Source organism: Geotrypetes seraphini, chromosome 1 (assembly GCF_902459505.1).
Source record: "Geotrypetes seraphini chromosome 1, aGeoSer1.1, whole genome shotgun sequence".
Lineage (NCBI taxonomy): Eukaryota > Metazoa > Chordata > Amphibia > Gymnophiona > Dermophiidae > Geotrypetes > Geotrypetes seraphini.
Window position 1 is genome coordinate 133293623 of NC_047084.1, and position 20831 is coordinate 133314453.

Below are 20831 nucleotides of genomic sequence, written 5' to 3' on the forward strand. Positions count from 1 at the left end.
TCCCATCCTTCTCATACATCCCAATTCTCATCCTTCCCATCCTTCTCATCCATCCATCCATTCATCCTTTTCTTCCCATCCTTCTCATCCCATCCCATCCTTCTCATACATCCCAATTCTCATCCTTCTCATCCCAATTATCCGTTCTCTTTCTTATCCCAGCCCAATTCTAATCCTTCCCATCCATCTTCATCCATCTCATCCCATCCTTCTCTTCCCATCCCATCCCATCCCATCCTTCTCATACATCCCAATTCTCATCCTTCTCATCCCAATTCTCCATTCTCTTCCTTATACCAGCCCAATTCTAATCCTTCAGCCATTAGCGTTAAGGAGGAAGAAAGCAAATAATCTGTTGTGTGTGTGTTCATGTGCCAAAGCTTCAAGGATGAGACCCGGATGTGGAGTTCTTTGTTCAGGTAGTCATGTAGACAACAGAGACTTCATCTCCCATTGGGCCAGGACTTCCTCTAATTAAATGTTGATGTTAATGGGCCACTGAAGAACAGGAAATATTTATCCACGGATTAGCATTCTAAAATTCTCAAATTTTTTATGGCTTTATTTTTTAATTAAAAGTGGCTTACGCTCTGCCCTCTTCCACTGGCATTCTGAAGCACTCATGAAGCGGCCTGTGTACAGAGGTTACCACTATTTATCAAGGAACTGGCTCTTGCTTATCTGATAGGCATTCAGGGCTCTGGAATACTGCAGAATTTAATTTATGGTGCTGGTTTGCCTGTTTCATCTCTTTTATCAACCAATGTGGTCCATCTTGAACAAATTCCTGGGGAGGCATCTTTCATTTATCTCCATCTGCTTGTTAGACCAAAGTGAAAACAAAGAGGCAGAGTTTCCCAGTAAAATGATTTAGTCACGGTCCATTAGTTTACTTTCAAACTAACAATTTTGGACCTCCACAGAGCAATTTTTAAATAACGTTTTCTTTCCTTTTGCAGATAAACTGTCTATACGTTCCAAAAATGTGGAGTAAACAGAGCTGTCTGCGCCGATAGAAGCATGGCGACACGACCTTAGGACATAATGTCAGCAAAGGGACGTTTCAGGAAAAAACGGCCACGAGCCATGGACAGCTTGATTTAATAAGAAGTTTTCAGCTGGTTGGTAGCCTAGGAGAGGCCCGAACAAAGACTTTATGTACTTTTTTATGTGTTTTACCTAATAAAGCTCTGTAAGTGACAAGAACAGGAAAAGAAAGTGTCTTTACAGGAGGCTGCTGAGATGACTATTTCATTCTATTACTGCCATTTCTTTGGAAAACCTAAACATTATTTAAAAATAAATGTGAATATAATGGAGTGAAAAAGCAGTTTCAAGCGCTTGAAATGATTTTCAAGCGTGAAATGGGTTTCAAGCGTGAATGATTCACGCGCTCCTAATCAGATCGGTTCATAGGCAACCCCGCGAAAGACAAAGGCGCACGCCGAAGAAAATTACAGTTTTTAGGGGCATCGACGAGGGGTTTTGTTGGGGAGCCCCCCCCCCAGTTTACTTAATAGAGATCGCGCCGGCGTTGGGGGGGGGTTTGGGGGGTTGTAACCCTCCACATTTTACTGTAAACTTAACATTTTCCCTAAAAACAGGGAAAAAGTGAAGTTTTCAGTAAAATGTGGGGGGTTACAACCCCCCACACACCCCCACAACGCCCCCACAATGCGTCGCGATCTCTATTAAGTAAAGTGGGAGGGTTCCCCCCCACGCCCCCTCCATCGGAGCCGTAAAAACTGTAATTTTCTGCGGCGCGCACCTCCGCGCTGCGCTCAATTGTCTGCGCACGCCTTTGTCCCGGCGCGCTTTTGACCTGACACCGATCAGATCATAGGCAAAAAAAACCCCCTTCCTTCCTAATAATCAAATAAATAATAATAATAACTATTTTTTTCTATACCGTCATAACCTTGCGACTTCTAGGCGGTTCACATTTAAGAGAGCTGTACAATCAGTGAATTACAGTACAAATAGGGAAGATGTCACTGAGCCGTCAGTGATTTTTGAGTACAGAATAGTAAGAATTATAATATTGATATGTTACAATATAATATTAACAAGTTACAGTGAAGGGGGCTGGATAGCCAGCGAATTTCAGAATACAGAACATGAGGATGAGGAATTCACTGAACGTTCAGTGAATACAGAATACAACTAGTGAGAATACGCAATATCAATATGATAAGTATTGGAAGCCCTGAATATGTATACCCTAGTGGAAAGGAGAGACAGGGGAGATATGATTCAGACGTTCAAATACTTGAAGGGTATTAACGTAGAACAAAATCTTTTCCAGAGAAAGGAAAATGGTAAAACCAGAGGACATAATTTGAGGTTGAGGGGTGGTAGATTCAGGGGCAATGTTAGGAAATTCTACTTTACGGAGAGGGTAGTGGATGCCTGGAATGCGCTCCCGAGAGAGGTGGTGGAGAGTAAAACTGTGACTGAGTTCAAAGAAGCGTGGGATGAACACAGAAGATTTAGAATCAGAAAATAATATTAAAGATTGAACTAGGCCAGTTACTGGGCAGACTTGTACGGTCTGTGTCTGTGTATGGCCGTTTGGTGGAGGATGGGCTGGGAAGGGCTTCAATGGCTGGGAGGGTGTAGATGGGCTGGAGTAAGTCTTAACAGAGATTTTGGCAGTTGGAACCCAAGCACAGTACCGGGTAAAGCTTTGGATTCTCGCCCAGAAATAGCTAAAAAGAAAAAAAATTAAAAAAAAATAAAAATTTAAATTGAATCAGGTTGGGCAGACTGGATGGACCATTCGGGTCTTTATCTGCCGTCATCTACTATGTTACTATGTTACTATGTTTTGTCTGAGTAGGTAATAAATCTATTGGACAGAGCGGTCTTAATTTCTTTCTGAAAAGCGCCTTAGGTCAACCTGGCTCTATCAATGAAGTTGCCTAGCTAGAAGTTGCTGTCGGCCAGCTTGAAACTTAAAAGTTCTGTCCAGAAAGGTCCTGTATTTGCAATCAGTGATCTTCGGATAGGCAAAGAGGTTGCGATTTCTGGTTGTCTTTGTGGGGGTGTATAGTTCGAAGTGAGGTAAGAGATAGGTGGGGGCCAATCCCCACACCAAAGCAAGAGAGCTTGAATAAAATTCGTGTCTCTACTGGCAACCAGTGTAGCAATTTGTAGTAGGGGCTAAAGTGATCACTTTTCTTTAGTCCGAATATTAAGCGGACGGCCGTGTTTTGCACTATTCTTAATTTTCTCACGGTATACCCACATAAATGACGTTGCAGTAGTCTAGGGTGGATAGAATCAATGACTGTACCAGTAGTCTGAAAGATAAAGGGTCGAAATATTTTTTGATGGTTTTTAATTTCCAGAGTGTGGAGAAGTACTTTTTTTCTCACCGAGTTTGTATGATCGATCAAGGTCAAGTGAGTGTCTAGGGTGACTCCTAATATTTTAATAGTTTTTTAATATAGTTTTTCAATATATTATTTACTTATCTTCTTTTACTAAATTTCCTATGAATTCACATTGATAAATAAAAATCAGAAGGAAGTGCTTATTATCGTGCAATTAATTCAAATTCATGCAGTCGATTTCCCAAAACCTTATTTCAAATAGCTTCAGCAGGTCATAAATATATCAACCAGCAACTTCCAAGATTTATGACAGTTAAATTACTTATCTGCCATAAGCTTTTATATCAGTTGTTTGTTATGAAATAGATCATTACAGATCATTCAAAATGCTTCCATTAAACTGATAACTAAAACTAGAAAATTTGATCATGTAACACCCCTTTTAAAAGATGCGCACTGGCTTCCAGTCACCCATCGGATAACATACAAACTATGCATACTCACTTTCAAAGCCCTTCTTCATAAAACCCAAGCATTCATTTATAAACTATTAATTCCATATTCTCCAAACAGAACTCTGAGATCCAACGAACAGAACTTACTAACTATTCCATCTCTTACGGTTATCAATACAAGACGACAATTTATTTTCTCTGCTACCGCACCTCAGTTGTGGAACGCCCTTCCAATCTACTTAAGGGAAGAGCAGAATCTTGAGAAATTCAAAAGTAATTTAAAAACATTTCTCTTTAAAGATGCTTTTGGTAATTAACGAAACTCTTTGCAGCTCAGATTATTTTTATTGTACTATTTTATATTGTCCCTCTGTTGCTCATTTTGTATTTTTCCCTTTTTGTACTACTTTTCTATATTGATTTTGTATTTCATCTCCCCACCTTCCTTGTGTATATAAGTTTGTAAAGTTAAATTTTTAATTTCGAATGTCATTATGTATTGTTCTGTAATGTATTGTTTCCCATAAATTGTAATTTTAATTTGTTCATCGCTTAGAAATATGATTAAGCGATTAATCAAAACAATTATTAAACTTGAAACTTATGAGGAATGCGCTATGCTGTAGAACCCTGCCACGCTCTAACTGACGCAGTCAGCATTTCACGGGGTTATAAAATCTCCCACTGCATCAGGGTAATTGTTGGGTATCATTAAGAAGGGTATTACAACCAGGACGAAAGAAGTCATCATGCCGCTGTATCGTGCAATGGTGCGGCCGCATCTGGAGTACTGCGTCCAGTACTGGTCGCCGTACCTCAAGAAAGACATGGCGGTACTTGAGGGAGTACAAAGAAGAGCAACTAAACTGATAAAGGGAATGGAAAAACTTCCATATACCGACAGATTGAAGCAGTTGGGACTTTTCTCACTGGAGAAGCGAAGACTTAGAGGAGACATGATAGAAACCTTCAAGATCCTGAAGGGCATAGAAAAAATAGACAGGGGCAGATTTTTCAAATTAAGGGGCGCCACAAGTACAAGGGGGCACTCGGAGAAATTGAAAGGGGACAGGTTTAGAACAAACGCTAGGAAGTTCTTTTTCACTCAGAGGGTGGTGGATGCATGGAACGCGCTTCCAGAGGCTGTTGTAGACAAGAAAACATTAAATGGTTTCAAAGAAGGTTTGGATAGATTCCTAGAAGAAAAAGGGATTGAGGGGTATAGATAGGTATAGCCCACTGCTCAGGCAATGGGCCTGATGGGCCGCCGCGGGTGCGGACCGCTGGGCAGGATGGACCTATGGTCTGCCTCAGCGGAGGCAACTTCTTATGTTCCTCTGTAGGTTCTTTTACTGACGTTCCGGTTCATCAGACCTACTGGTTGGGCGTTAGGTATTTTTTTTCTATTTTGTAGTATTTTTGGTCAGACAATTATTAGGATTTATTCTTTACAGGAGGCCCACGTTGGCACAAAGAAACTTAAAATGTTTGGGAACTATAGTTCAAAACACAGCGCTAAGACTTATCTATTCCCTGAGGAAACATGACCACATCACGGCGGCATATCTCGACTCACACTGGCTCCCAATGCAAGCAAGAGTGCAATTCAAATTCTACTGCCTAATATTTAAAACCATAAACGGAGACAGCCCAGCCTATGTAAACAACCGCCTAATCCAAACGACCTCAACCAGACATAAAGTGTTCCCTCTAAGCTGAGCAGGTGTCCTCCAGCTGCATTGCTACCACTAGGGGGTGGAATATTTTCAGTCGCTAAGGACAGGTATGTTCCCTGGAGTCCTGCAGAACTTGCCTGTCCCTCACAATTGAAAAATGTGACAGTAAAACAGCACCCTCTATTGGTGAGACTGTGGGTGGAGGACTCCTGCTCAGCTTAGAGGGAACAGTGATACCGTTCACGCATCCCCCCAATCACAGACGTCAAACGGAAAAAACTGTACGATGGCCTTCTAGCCACAAAAGCAGCAAAACTAGACTACCAACCCTCCAATTTACTGATAACGACTCCAGACTACAAATCTAAACTAAACTAAACCTTAAGTTTATATACCGCATCCTCTCCACGGAAGTGGAGCTCGGCACGGTTTACAAGAACTTAAAATATAAGAAGAGAAAGGAAAAGGTTTACATTACATTACATTACGGATTTCTATTCCGCCTGTGCCTTGCGGTTCTAGGCGGATTACAATATAGAGATTATCTGGGCAGTTCCAGTAGAATTACATTTCAGGATAAGGGTAAGTTACAGGAACAGTAAAGGATTATGATACTTCAATTTCACAGAAGATAGTACATATCACAGAAGATAATACGTGTCTACTGAATCAAGTTAAATCGGGTGTAGTGTAAAAGAGTTACAGTACATTCTGGATCACAGACAAAGAGATACTATAGGTGGGTGTTTCCAAAGGCGTTGATTGGGGCTTTACATGAGCTTATATATAAGAACATAAGAAGTTGCCTCCGCTGAGTCAGACCAGAGGCCCATCAGGCCCACTGCCCGAGCAGTGGTCCTTGACTATTTCTATAACCTATCTCTACTCCTATCTCTATATCCTAACCTCAGTCCTTATCTGTACCCCTCAATTCCCTTGTCTTCCAGGAACCTATCCAAACCTTCTTTGAAGCCCTGTAGCATGTTCTGGCCTATCACAGCCTCTGGAAGTGCGTTCCACGTATCCACCACCCTCTGGGTGAAAAAGTGCTTCCTAGCGTTTGTTCTAAGCCTGTCCCCTTTTAATTTCTCCGAGTGCCCCCTTGTACTTGTGTTTCCCCATAATCTGAAAAATCTGTCCCTGTCTACTTTTTCTATGCCCTTCAGGATTTTGAAGGTTTCTATCATGTCTCCTCGAAGTCTCCGCTTCTCAAGGGAGAACAGCCCCAGTTTTTTTAGCCTGTCAGTATATGAGAGGTTTTCCATACCCTTTATCAGTTTAGTCGCTCTTCTCTGGACTCCCTCGAGTACTGCCATGTCCTTCTTGAGGTACGGTGACCAATACTGGACACAGTACTCCAGATGTGGGCGCACCTTTGCGCGATAAAGTGGCAGGATGACTTCCTTCATCCTGGCCGTGATGCCCTTCTTAATGATTCCAAGCATTATGTTTGCTTTCCTTGCGGCTTTGGCGCACTGTGCCGATGCCTTCAGTGTGGTGTCCACCATTACCCCCAGGTCTCTTTCAAGGTTACTTATCCCTAGCAGTGATCCCCCCATTTGGTAGCTGAACATCTGGTTCTTTTTTCCTACACTTCCCTATGTTTTTCTTACACTTCCCTATGTTGAAGCTCATTTGCCACTTTTTGGCCCACTCTTCGAGTGTCATCAGATCCTTTTGGAGATTTTCGCAGTCTTCCGTTGTTTCAACCCTGCTGTATAGTTTGATGTCGTCTGCAAATTTAATGACCTCCAGGTCATTTATAAATATATTGAACAGGAGTGGTCCCAACACCGACCCCTGCGGCACCCCGCTCGTGACCCATTTCCAATCTGAGTAGCGACCCTTCACTCCAACCCTCTGCTTTCTGCCTGCCAGCCAGTGTTTGATCCACCGGTGGACCTCCCCTTGTACACCGTGGTTCCATAATTTCTTAAGCAGTCTTTCGTGTGGTACCTTGTCGAAGGCCTTTTGGAAGTCAAGGTAAATAATGTCTATGGATTCCCCTTTATCCACCTGCCTGTTCACCCCTTCAAAGAAGTGTAATAAGTTAGTGAGGCATGACCTACCCTTGCAGAAGCCATGCTGACTCAATTTAAGCTGTCCATTTCTTTCGATGTGCTCACAGATGCTGTCCTTGATCAGGGCTTCCATCATCTTTCCCGGGACCGAGGTCAAGCTCACTGGCCTGTAGTTTCCCGGGTTGCCCCTCGAACCCTTCTTGAAGATTGGTGTGACATTTGCTATTTTCCAGTCCTCCGGGATCTCTCCAGTTTTTAAGGATAGGTTGCATATTTGTCGGAGTGGCTCTGCTATTTCGTTCCTTAGTTCCTTGAGTACCCTTGGGTGAATGCCGTCTGGACCTGGTGATTTGTCGCTCTTTAGCCTGTCTATCTGCCTAAGGACATCCTCTTGGCTTACCTCTAGTTGGGCCAGCTTATCATCCTGATCTCCATTTACGATCTCTTCGGGTTCCGGAATGTTGGTTGTGTCCTCCTTCGTGAAGACTGACGTGAAGAACTCATTTAACTTGTCAGCCATCTCCTTTTCTTCTTTTACCACCCCCTTTCTGTCTCCATCGTCCAAGGATCCCACTTCCTCCCTTGCTGGTTGCTTCCCCTTAACGTATCTAAAGAATGATTTTAAGTTTTTTGCTTCCCCCGCTAGTTTCTCTTCATATTCTCTTTTTGCTTTCCTGACCACTCAGTGACACTCTTTCTGGTGTTCTTTATGCTCCTTTTGGTTGTCCTTTGATTGATCCTTTTTCCACTTGTTGATCGATGCTTTTTTGTCATTTATCGCCTTCTTCACTACATTTGTTATCCACACTGGGTTTTTCGTTCTATTTTTCTTGCACCCTTTCCTGAACTTGGGGACGCACAGGTTCTGTGCTTCGTGTACCATGCCCTTGAGTAAGGGGGAAAATAGAATTACATGTTAGAGAAGAGCCAAGTTTTCAGTTGCTTGTGGAATAGTTGTAGAGAGCCCAGGTTCCGCAACGGGATAGTAAGGTCATTCCAGAGACCTGTGATTTTGAAGAGAAGAGATTTTCCCAGTTTACCTGCATAGAGAATACCGCGTAGAGAGGGGAAGGATAGTTTATATCTTTGGGCGGGTCTAGTTCAGAAAAGAAATAAAAACCCTGCTATTCAAGAAATCCTTGAAGACAAACTAACACCCAAGATTCATCCCAATTCTCTGAAGCAACCCGCTCTACTCTTCAATTTCCTCTGGAAATGGCCACATAACTCCTTTTGTAATCCGCCTTGAACCGCAAGGTAATGGCGGAATAGAAATCACTAATGTGTTGCTGTTTTGCCACATTCAGACATTCTTCTTAAACACTCCTACACCCTTAACACTTCCCCAGCGTTTTTACTGCTCCTTAGGTGCCCAGTGGGGTAGGAGGGGGTAGAAAGCTTCATTTCAGTAGTGATAGAGCTTGTAGCAGAGCGGCACAATTCCAAATTCAGGTAAGAGAATCATACGGGCTACACAAATATATTTGTTATGGACTGGTTTATTTATTTAAATTATCTGTGGCGAGTCATGATTAAAAACATACGAGGGTTCTTCAAAAAATTTCTGCACTTTTCATGTTTTCACGGGAAATGGTTGGGACGGGAGAAGTGGTAAGAGGGCATGTCATGTGACTGGTCAGTCAGGCAACAGGGTGATTATGTGGCAAAGAGATATAATTTGCTTAGGAGATATTTAATTGTAGCCCCTGAGGCTGGTTATATGTACAGGATGCAGGACAGAAGGACACTATCAGGTAAAAGAGAAAATAAGACAAATAGAAATTCCCCCTTTAGCAGTATATTCAGGGTTCTGGGATACTGATCCCCTGAGCTATATGCATAGAGCAGGGGTCTCAAAGTCCCTCCTTGAGGGCCGCAATCCAATCGGGTTTTCAGGATTTCCTCAATGAATATGCATTGAAAGCAGTGCATGCAAATAGATCTCATGCGTATTCATTGGGGAAATCCTGAAAACCCGACTGGAATACGGCTCTCGAGGACCGGAGTTCCCTAACCCTGCTCTATACTGTTTATCAGGCTGAAAAAACTCTGACTCTTTCAAAAGAACCACGACATCCGGGGCCTGTTTGCTGAATTTCTGCACTTAAACACAGAGACAGGAATCTCCCTCTTCACGGCACTTTGACAGATGCAATGAACATGGAAATCCCCCTCCTCGCGCTCTCCCCCTGCCACATCCACCTGTAAGGCAAGTGTGATAAGCACAATTGCTACCTAATACAGCAGAGTCATCCTGACTAGCCATTTGAACATATTTACTCAGGCATCAATGACAATCTTTGCAGAAATTTATATAGACTGATTTGAAGGGGTACCCAATTCATCAGAAACAAGTTTTGTGATAGGCTTATGGGGCCTCTCTGACCTACGTACTAGTGCTGCCTGATTCAGAGAAAAATATTTTGATTCGATTCGATTCACCCTGTTGAATCAATTTTTTGATTCGATTTGATTCACTGTAAAAGTCAATAGGTTCTCCGAGTGGGAACAACCTGATGTCTCAGCACTTGAGGAAAAGACCATGTAATAATGTTTATAAGATAAATCATATAAATGATTATACTGAAGCAGGCTGTCCTCGGCGTGAGAGGTAAGCGAGGGGAGAGAATTCTCCAGCGCTTTACACAATAATCACCCTCTGCCTGCAGTGCACACCATCATAGGACACCTCACATGTGCTCAAATTAATCAATGTGATAAATTAAACAGCGATATACAATTGGTCAATCACACGAGTGCAAGATCAAGCAGGTTGTTCCCATTCAGAGAACCTATTGACTTTTACTGCTTTTCTGTGTGAGTAGATAATTAAGCAAATTTCTGATAGCCTACAGAAATGATTCTCAGCTTCCATCCCCAGCCCCCAAGACTCACCAGCCCCCCTGCCGATTTCAGCTTCCATCCCCAGGCCCCAAAACTCACCAGCCCCCCTGCCGATTTCAGCTTCCATCCCCAGGCCCCAAGACTCATTTACTTACTGGACTGGATATTAAATCGCGGGGAAGAGAGAAGAAATGCGGGGAAAGAGCCAACCAAAAATAGTATTTTGCTGCTGCCGAGGTCTGCTGCACGAGGTCCGCTCGCTCGCTGATTGACTCTCCCACTCCTTTCATTTCTTCCGATGTAACTTCCAGTTTTGCAAAACCGGAAGTTACATTAGATGGGTAGAGTCCAGCGGCCGGCGGCGTGAAATATCCTGAACTCGTCTTGCAGCTGAATCGGTATATCCGGTTTTTAACAAAAACGAACCGATTCGAATCGATTCACCTGATTTGAATCGGTGAACCGATTTGAATCGTGAATCGGGCAGCACTACTGCGTACCACTACAGAATAATCAGCATTCTGACCAGCTGAGTCATCAGTTACACCAATTAAAGGTACAGGAACATTACTGTCTGCCAATATTCTCTTGTAAGAACTGTTATCAACCGTGGAACTGCTAAGCCCAGGTAGAGGTTCAGATTTACTGGTTGATTCAGATAAATTTGGCATTGCTTCTGGCCTTTGTATAGGAGGTACATGAGGTGTGTCACTGAGATCCTCTGCGCTGCTAGCACTTCTTTCCGTTACTGTCTTAGTAAGTGACCCATTTGTGAAGTGTCTCACTAACTCAATCGGATCTAGGCCTTGTGATGCTGGCGGGTACATACAGTAAAGCTTAACAACGAGTTCTCAAAAAGTTAGAGTAATCCTTGTGGAGTACCCCAGAGGTCTCCTTTGTCTCCACTGCTTTTCAACATTTATTTGGCCTCTTTAGGCAACAGATTATCTCATTACAAAATTAAATTATTTAGCTATGCAGATGACATCACTGTTTTAATTCCTATACATCCTTCTTTCTCTCAAATTAATCAAACTGTTGTGGAAATTGTTTAGACAATTGAATTTTGGATGGTAGAATTCAAATTGAAAATTAATACAGAAAAAACCAAATTTTTTTTTTTTGCATCACTAAATTTAAATGAAGATGTTACATCTATTGCTTTAAATGATAAAGTCTATAGCATCCAGCCAATCATAAAGATACTTGGTGTAATTCTAGAGTTGAGTCGGTTCAGCGAATGGCCACCAGGATGGTCTCAGGTCTCAAGGATCTCCCGAATGAGGAACGACTGGGTAAGCTGCAGCTGTACTCACTCGAGGAACGCAGAGAGAGGGGAGACATGATCGAGACGTTCAAATAGGTCACAGGCCGTATCGAGGTGGAAGAGGATCTCTTTTTCCTTAAAGGACCCACGGCAACAAGAGGGCATCCGTTGAAAATCAGGAGTGGGAAATTTCATGGCGACACCATAGTAAAAACATAGTAACATAGTAGATGACGGCAGATAAAGACCCGAATGGTCCATCCAGTCTGCCCAACCTGATTCAATTTAAATTATTATTATTATTTTTTTTTCTTCTTAGCTATTTCTGGGCGAGAATACAAAGCTTTACCCGGTACTGTGCTTGGGTTCCAACTGCCGAAATCTCTGTTAAGACTTACTCCAGCCCATCTACACCCTCCCAGCCATTGAAGCCCTCCCCTGCCCATCCTCCTCCAAACGGCCATATACAGACGCAGACCGTACAAGTCTGCCCAGTAACTGGCCTAGTTCAATCTTTAATATTATTTTCTGATTCTAAATCTTCTGTGTTCATCCCACGCTTCTTTGAACTCAGTCACAGTTTTACTCTCCACCACCTCTCTCGGGAGCGCATTCCAGGCATCCACCACCCTCTCCGTAAAGTAGAATTTCCTAACATTCCCCCTGAATCTACCACTCCTCAACCTCAAATTATGTCCTCTGGTTTTACCATTTTCCTTTCTCTGGAAAAGATTTAGTTCTACGTTAATACCCTTTAAGTATTTGAACGTCTGAATCATATCTCCCCTGTCTCTCCTTTCCTCTAGGGTATACATATTCAGGGCTTCCAGTCTCTCCTCATACGTCTTCTGGCGCAAGCCTCCTATCATTTTCGTCGCCCTCCTCTGGACCGCCAGAAAATATTGCTGGAATAATCTTCCACAACAGGTAATTGAGGCCAGCAGCGTGCCAGATTTTAAGAAAAGATGGGATTGGCATGTGGGATCTCTTCATGGGGGTAGTTAGGGGGTGGGCCATTAGTGTGGGCAGACTAGATGGGCTGTGGCCCTTTTCTGCCAACATGTTCTATGTTTCTATGAACCCATACCATGAAAAATCAAGTTGACTCGTTGGTTCGAAAGTGTTTCTACATTCTATGGAAACTAAGAACTATTAGAGCATATTTTGATAGTAATTCCTTTCGACTGTTAGTTCAATCATTGGTCCTTAGTCAGCTGGATTATTGTAACATCATCCATCTTGCTGGAGCTGAAAATAATCTTCAAAGGCTGCGTATAATTCAGAATGCAGCAGTTAGATTGATTTTTGATTTAAAGAAGTATGATCATCATCAACTGCATTGGCTTCCAGTTGAAGCACGGGTTAAATTTAAGTTTGGCTGTATATGTTTCAAGGCATCAACAGGTCTTATCCCAGAGTATCTTATGGAATCTTTCATTATTACAAATTCTAAACATTCTAGAAAATCTCATTCACTATTCTCATGTCATTCTGCAAAGGGATGCAAATATAAGAAACTCCAGGAACGACTGCTGTCCATCCAGGCAGCCTCATGGATTAGGGATCTGACTCACATATTTACACTTTCAAATTCGTATCAACAATTTGACGTGTTTTAAAGACGCATCTTTTATAGAATCTTTTGGAAGTTAAATATTGGTTGTTTATTCATTTATATTGCTAATCTCTGTGAACTGCATAGAACGTAATGGATTTGCGGTAGATAAGTGAGTTTTTATATTATGTTATGTTAGGTTATGAAATGTGGAATACTCGGACTCTGAAAAATCTGCAGAATGGTCTGCTTTCTTGTTCATTCTGTGAGCAAGTTTTGGCCTGGATGTTGTAGAATTTTCAGTTTGTGGCAATCGGACTGATTGACCTATGAAGAGTAGGTGATTTTTGTGTCGTTTTCTCGGGATCTTTTTCACTTTTAGATGTCAGCTTGAACGCTGGCAGGTTTGGCAACTGAATTACTACCACATAGGGCTCTTTGCAACAGTACTCTTGGCTTTTAACTCAAGCGTCAGAGTGGAGTTTATTGGCTGTATTTCGTTTGTCAGCTGAGAGTGTGAGGAGGGGGATTCCCATGTTCGCTTAATAAATTGTGTTAAAAATAAATAAATAAAAGTGGACATTCAGATTAGTAGAAGTGATGGTAGGTTGTACTGAAAGCCTTCTAATCGGAACACCATTTTACAATATCAGAACTTTCACCCAAAAGCGTTGCATGAGGGTATTCCTCTTGGACAGTTCCTGCACCTTAGACACATGCGTTATGACGATCAGGAATTTCACAGGCATGCTAATCTGATGTATTGTAAGTTTGTTCAAAGGGGATATCCGGCAAGCACAGTCAGAAGAGCATGGAAATGAGCGAAGTATTGTCAAAGAAATTGGTTATTACGATCTTCTTCATTTAGAACAGCCAACCCTTAGTATGAGCTTTTCTGCAAGATAATAACTAGACACTGGCAAAAAAACAAAAGGAATTGACCCCAAAATATCCACAAAGAAGAAAATCCAGAGAAAACAAAAAAAAACCTCTGTGGAGTGACGATATTCCTAAGAGGACTTTATTTGAAAGTGTCAAAGTTCCAAATGTACACTAAAATCATCCACATAAAATAATTCCATCCACATAAAAATAAATCATCCACACAAGAGCCTTAAAGGACTTAGTCCGCTAGGGATACAGGACCCAACACGGTCCGCGTTTCGACAAAAAGTCTTCTTCAGGGGTTCCTGGGGCCCTATAAAAGTGAGTACGTGGGAAACAATTGTGTGGTGAGCCGGAAGTGAGACACTGCTTGCATTTGCAATGGAAAGGGAGCGGTTTTGCCAGGTAAGACTATAATCAGCTTTATATACACCCTTCCTTCTTGACTCTCTTCAACCTGACTTTGTGCACGTGCAATGCTTAACTACCGATAATTTCCGTATTTGATAAAAGGAGTGTACTGGTGAAGGGTCGTAGAATTCACATTCAAAGACTGTAGTCACCAGTTCTAGTCTTAACCTTTCTATTGCAAACGCAGCAGTGTCTCACTTCCAGCTCACCACACTATTTTTTTCTACGTACTCACCTTTATAGGACCCCCCCAGGGACCCCTGAAGAAGACTTTTTGTCAAAACACGGACCATGTTGGGTCCTGTATCCCTAGCGGACTAGGTCCTTTAAGGCTTTTATGTAGATGAAATTATTTTTATGTGGATGAATTTATTTTTATGTGGATGATTTCAGTGTACCTTTGGAACATTGACACTTTCAAATAAAGTCCATTTAGGAACATCGTCACTCCACAGAGTTGTTTTTTTTTGTAATAACTAGACACTGGCCAGTTCTGTAAGTTCATTCTAATTTAAGGGATTTGCCCAAGTTTGCATTCATTCATGGACATAACTTGGGTGAAATCCTATGGCAGCATTGGGTCAGTTATGATACCGTGTATCCACAAGATCATCGCACCTGTGGCTGATGTGTGTATTGTAAACATGTGTTTCAGGGTAATAGTGCTGCCATTCTATTTCCTAATGGTAAGAGATGCATATTGCGTACCAACAGAGATTGTGAGTCTATGGCAGTGGTATATTGTATTATGTGCCCCTGCAATAAATACTACATTGGCCATACAAAAATAACGGTGAAATTTCATCTTGCGGAGCATTTAAGCAACATTCGGTGGGGGCGTCAGTTGGCCCCTTAAGTGTAGCATGAGCCATACTGAGGAAGAGTTAAAATATACAATCCTTTTGCAGGCAAACAAAATGACTGGATATGTATCTCAATATCTATTAATACAAGAACATATGATAATTTTTAATTGGCGCACTTTATATCTGTCTGGTTTAAACGCCAAACTAGATTGATTTCAGCTGTAATGGCTGGCTCGTTAGGGAAATGTTCCTATCGAATGCTCTTCTTCCTGCTCTTGATGTAGTAGGGAGATTTGAATATCGTGAATGTGAAACCATGCAAGTGAAAAGGGCGAACAGAATGCTAGGAATGATCAAGAAGGCGATCACAAACAGATTGGAGAAGGTTATCATGCCACTGTAGCGGGCCATGGTGCACCCTAACCTGGAGTACTGTGTCCAGCATTGGTCGCCGTATATGAAGAAGGACACGGTACTACTTGAAAAGGTCCAGAAAAGAGCAGCTAAGATGGTTGAGGAGTTGCTGTACTGTGAGAGATTGGAGAAGCTGGGCCTCTTCTCCCTTGAAAAGAGGAGACTGGGAGGGGATATGATTGAAACATTCAAAATACTGAAGGGAATAGACTTAGTAGAGAAAGACAGACTCTTCACCCTCTCCAAGGTAGGGTGAACAAGAGGACACTCTCTAAAGTTGGAAGGTGATAGATTCCGTACAAACGTAAGGAAGTTCTTCTTCACCCAGAGAGTGGGAGAAAACTGGAACGCTCTCCCGGAGTCTGCTAGAGGGGAAAACACCCTCCAGAGTTTCAAGACAAAGTTGGACAAGTTCCTGCTAAACTGGTGAGACTGGACTCATTTGGAGCTCTGGTCTTGACCTAGGGTCCGCCGCGTGAGCGGACTGCTGGGCAGGATGGACCATTGGTCTGACCCAGCAGCGGCAATTCTTATGTTCTTGTCAGTTTGAATCAATCAGATGCTGGTCTGTTGGTCTGTTTTTTGGAACAAAGCGGTGAGAGGTATTTACATGATGTTAAATTGATGATTTATAGAAATTTAAGTTATACGAGTGTGTGTGTTTGATTGTATTGATTCACTCTTTTAGCGTCCACTCCTGAAGCTACTAAGTAGGAATTTTAGGAGCTTTGGAGCAGCATCCGTAAAAGAACTCTTTACCGCAGCTTAGTAAATGAGGGGTGGATAACGGGGTGGGGGTGGGGGGGGGGTAGTTTTATAAAATGTCTCTCTCAGGAGGATGAGAGTTCTCCAAAACTCTGCAGAGTGATTAATCTTTAACTTGAAAAAGTCCGAACACGCAACACCGTATTACCAGAAATGAGATTGGCTTCCAATAGAAGCAAGAATACGCTTCAAGTTTGCTTGTTTTTGTTATAAAACACAGTATGGTTATAGTTTATAGTTTATTGGCTTATATCTCGCTTTATACAAAGTGGGTTCTAAAAAGTACTTAGATAATATTAACACATCACATACAAAATAAACAAATCAAACAAACAAAACATTGAAGCGACCAACACTTACAATTATATTCAGTTCCCATATTTCATCTTACAAAACAAATACTTTTTCAGTCATTTCTTAAAATTGTGCAAATTTCCCTGCTCCCAGATGTAATGAGGGATCTCATTCCTCTGCCAAAAAACATACTTGCCCTCGACACCTGCAAACGCAAATGTTTAACAGGCGGGACAAACAAATTACCAAGTTCCACAGAACGGATTTTTGGAAGGGGAACATATGGCAGAATACTATCAACCACATACCTTGGTGCTAGCCCATGTGCATAAGTAGACCATAACCAGCAGCTTGTAACGTATCCGGTAATTTAATTTCAGCCAGTATAATTTAATATAGTATTCTGACACAAGTTCTCACTTATTCAATCTAAAACCTGCAATGCAGATAACGTTGAGGCTGGTGGTCCCAATAAGGAAAGCAGGACAAAACTACAATTTGCAGTATGGTCTTAAACAAACAAAATGTCATACAGGAGTCAACAATAATCCCCAGATACTTCACCTCTCCTGAAATCTGTAAGGGCATGCCAAACAGTTCAACCGGCCAAATCCTGTGTTCACCGAAAACACATAACCTTTGTCTTTTGAATGTTTAACTTCAGTCTATTGCAGTCCATCCAGCCCTTTATTTCTCTTTATGTTCCGTGTTACCTATTGAAGCATTTTAGACTCTCTGAAGCTGATCTTAGCAGCTCTCTATTTTCATTTCCATCTTTAAAGGGATGTATGTATAAGAGATTTTTTTGAAAGAATTCTGCCCTATCAAGAGATTTTTCGAAAGAACTCTGCCGTTTCAAGCGATTTTTTGAAAGAACTCTTCCCTATCAAGAAAATTCTGCTGTATCAAGAGATTTTTTGAAAGAATTCTGCCGTTTCAAGAGATTTTTTGAAAGAACTCTGCCCTATCAAGAGAACTCTGTCCTATCAAGACATTTTTCGAAAGAACTCTGCCCTATCAAGAGAACTCTGCCCTATCAAGACATTTTTCGAAAGAACTCTGCCGTTTCAAGAGATTTTTTGAAAGAACTCTTCCCTATCAAGAAAACTCTGCTGTATCAAGAGATTTTTTGAAAGAATTCTGCCGTTTCAAGAGATTTTTTGAAAGAACTCTGCCCTATCAAGAGATTTTTCGAAAGAACTCTGCAGTTTCAAGAGATTTTTTGAAAGAACTCTTCCCTATCAAGAAAACTCTGCTGTATCAAGAGATTTTTTGAAAGAATTCTGCCGTTTCAAGAGATTTTTTGAAAGAACTCTGCCCTATCAAGAGAACTCTGTCCTATCAAGACATTTTTCGAAAGAACTCTGCCCTATCAAGAGAACTCTGCCCTATCAAGACATTTTTCGAAAGAACTCTGCCCTATCAAGAGATTTTTCGAAAGAACTCTTCCCTATCAAGAAAACTCTGCTGTATCAAGAGATTTTTTGAAAGAATTCTGCCGTTTCAAGAGATTTTTCGAAAGAACTCTGCCCTATCAAGAGATTTTTCGAAAGAACTCTGCAGTTTCAAGAGATTTTTTGAAAGAACTCTTCCCTATCAAGAAAACTCTGCTGTATCAAGAGATTTTTTGAAAGAATTCTGCCGTTTCAAGAGATTTTTCGAAAGAACTCTGCCCTATCAAGAGATTTTTCGAAAGAACTCTGCAGTTTCAAGAGATTTTTTGAAAGAACTCTTCCCTATCAAGAAAACTCTGCTGTATCAAGAGATTTTTTGAAAGAATTCTGCCGTTTCAAGAGATTTTTCGAAAGAACTCTGCCCTATCAAGAGATTTTTTCGAAAGAACTCTGCAGTTTCAAGAGATTTTTTGAAAGAACTCTTCCCTATCAAGAAAACTCTGCTGTATCAAGAGATTTTTTGAAAGAATTCTGCCGTTTCAAGAGATTTTTCGAAAGAACTCTGCCCTATCAAGAGATTTTTCGAAAGAACTCTGCAGTTTCAAGAGATTTTTTGAAAGAACTCTTCCCTATCAAGAAAACTCTGCTGTATCAAGAGATTTTTGAAAGAATTCTGCCGTTTCAAGAGATTTTTCGAAAGAACTCTGCCCTATCAAGAGATTTTTCGAAAGAACTCTGCAGTTTCAAGAGATTTTTTGAAAGAACTCTTCCCTATCAAGAAAACTCTGCTGTATCAAGAGATTTTTTGAAAGAATTCTGCCGTTTCAAGAGATTTTTCGAAAGAACTCTGCCCTATCAAGAGATTTTTCGAAAGAACTCTGCAGTTTCAAGAGATTTTTTGAAAGAACTCTTCCCTATCAAGAAAACTCTGCTGTATCAAGAGATTTTTTGAAAGAATTCTGCCGTTTCAAGAGATTTTTCGAAATAACTCTGCCCTATCAAGAGATTTTTCGAAAGAACTCTGCAGTTTCAAGAGATTTTTTGAAAGAACTCTTCCCTATCAAGAAAACTCTGCTGTATCAAGAGATTTTTTGAAAGAATTCTGCCGTTTCAAGAGATTTTTCGAAAGAACTCTGCCCTATCAAGAGATTTTTCGAAAGAACTCTGCAGTTTCAAGAGATTTTTTGAAAGAACTCTTCCCTATCAAGAAAACTCTGCTGTATCAAGAGATTTTTTGAAAGAATTCTGCCGTTTCAAGAGATTTTTTGAAAGAACTCTGCCCTATCAAGAGATTTTTCGAAAGAACTCTGCCGTTTCAAGAGATTTTTTGAAAGAACTCTTCCCTATCAAGAAAACTCTGCTGTATCAAGAGATTTTTTGAAAGAATTCTGCCGTTTCAAGAGATTTTTTGAAAGAACTCTGCCTTATCAAGAGATTTTTAGAAAGAACTCTGCCGTTTCAAGAGATTTTTTGAAAGAACTCTTCCCTATCAAGAAAACTCTGCTGTATCAAGAGATTTTTTGAAAGAATTCTGCCGTTTCAAGAGATTTTTTGAAAGAACTCTGCCTTATCAAGAGATTTTTAGAAAGAACTCTGCCGTTTCAAGAGATTTTTTGAAAGAACTCTTCCCTATCAAGAAAACTCTGCTGTATCAAGAGATTTTTTGAAAGAATTCTGCCGTTTCAAGAGATTTTTTGAAAGAACTCTGCCCTATCAAGAGATTTTTCGAAAGAACTCTGCAGTTTCAAGAGATTTTTTGAAAGAACTCTTCCCTATCAAGAAAACTCTGCTGTATCAAGAGATTTTTTGAAAGAATTCTGCCGTTTCAAGAGATTTTTTGAAAGAACTCTTCCCTATCAAGAAAACTCTGCTGTATCAAGAGATTTTTTGAAAGAATTCTGCCGTTTCAAGAGATTTTTTGAAAGAACTCTGCCCTATCAAGAGATTTTTCGAAAGAACTCTGCAGTTTCAAGAGATTTTTTGAAAGAACTCTTCCCTATCAAGAAAACTCTGCTGTATCAAGAGATTTTTTGAAAGAATTCTGCCGTTTCAAGAGATTTTTTGAAAGAACTCTGCCTTATCAAGAGATTTTTAGAAAGAACTCTGCCGTTTCAAGAGATTTTTTGAAAGAACTCTTCCCTATCAAGAAAACTCTGCTGTATCAAGAGATTTTTTGAAAGAATTCTGCCGTTTCAAGAGATTTTTTGAAAGAACTCTGCCCTATCAAGAGATTTTTCGAAAGAACTCTGCCGTTTCAAGAGATTTTTTGAAAGAACTCTTCCCTATCAAGAAAACTCTGCTGTATCAAGAGATTTTTTGAAAGAATTCTGCCGTTTCAAGAGATTTTTTGAAAGAACTCTGCCCTATCAAGAGATTTTTCGAAAGAACTCTGCAGTTTCAAGAGATTTTTTGAAAGAACTCTTCCCTATCAAGAAAACTCTGCTGTATCAAGAGATTTTTTGAAAGAATTCTGCCGTTTCAAGAGATTTTTTGAAAGAACTCTGCCTTATCAAGAGATTTTTAGAAAGAACTCTGCCGTTTCAAGAGATTTTTTGAAAGAACTCTTCCCTATCAAGAAAACTCTGCTGTATCAAGAGATTTTTTGAAAGAATTCTGCCGTTTCAAGAGATTTTTTGAAAGAACTCTGCCCTATCAAGAGATTTTTCGAAAGAACTCTGCAGTTTCAAGAGATTTTTTGAAAGAACTCTT

The 20831-nt window shown here is 40.8% G+C and overlaps 1 long non-coding RNA gene across 1 annotated transcript in view; it reads left to right on the forward strand.

The window, feature by feature from the left end:
* Positions 1-1236, forward strand: part of LOC117357753 — a 317346-nt gene extending 316110 nt beyond the window's left edge. The window contains exon 3 of the long non-coding RNA XR_004538854.1: positions 960-1236. This is a non-coding gene — a long non-coding RNA (uncharacterized LOC117357753). The remainder of the gene's footprint in view (positions 1-959) is intronic.
* The last annotated feature ends 19595 nt before the right edge of the window (positions 1237-20831 follow it).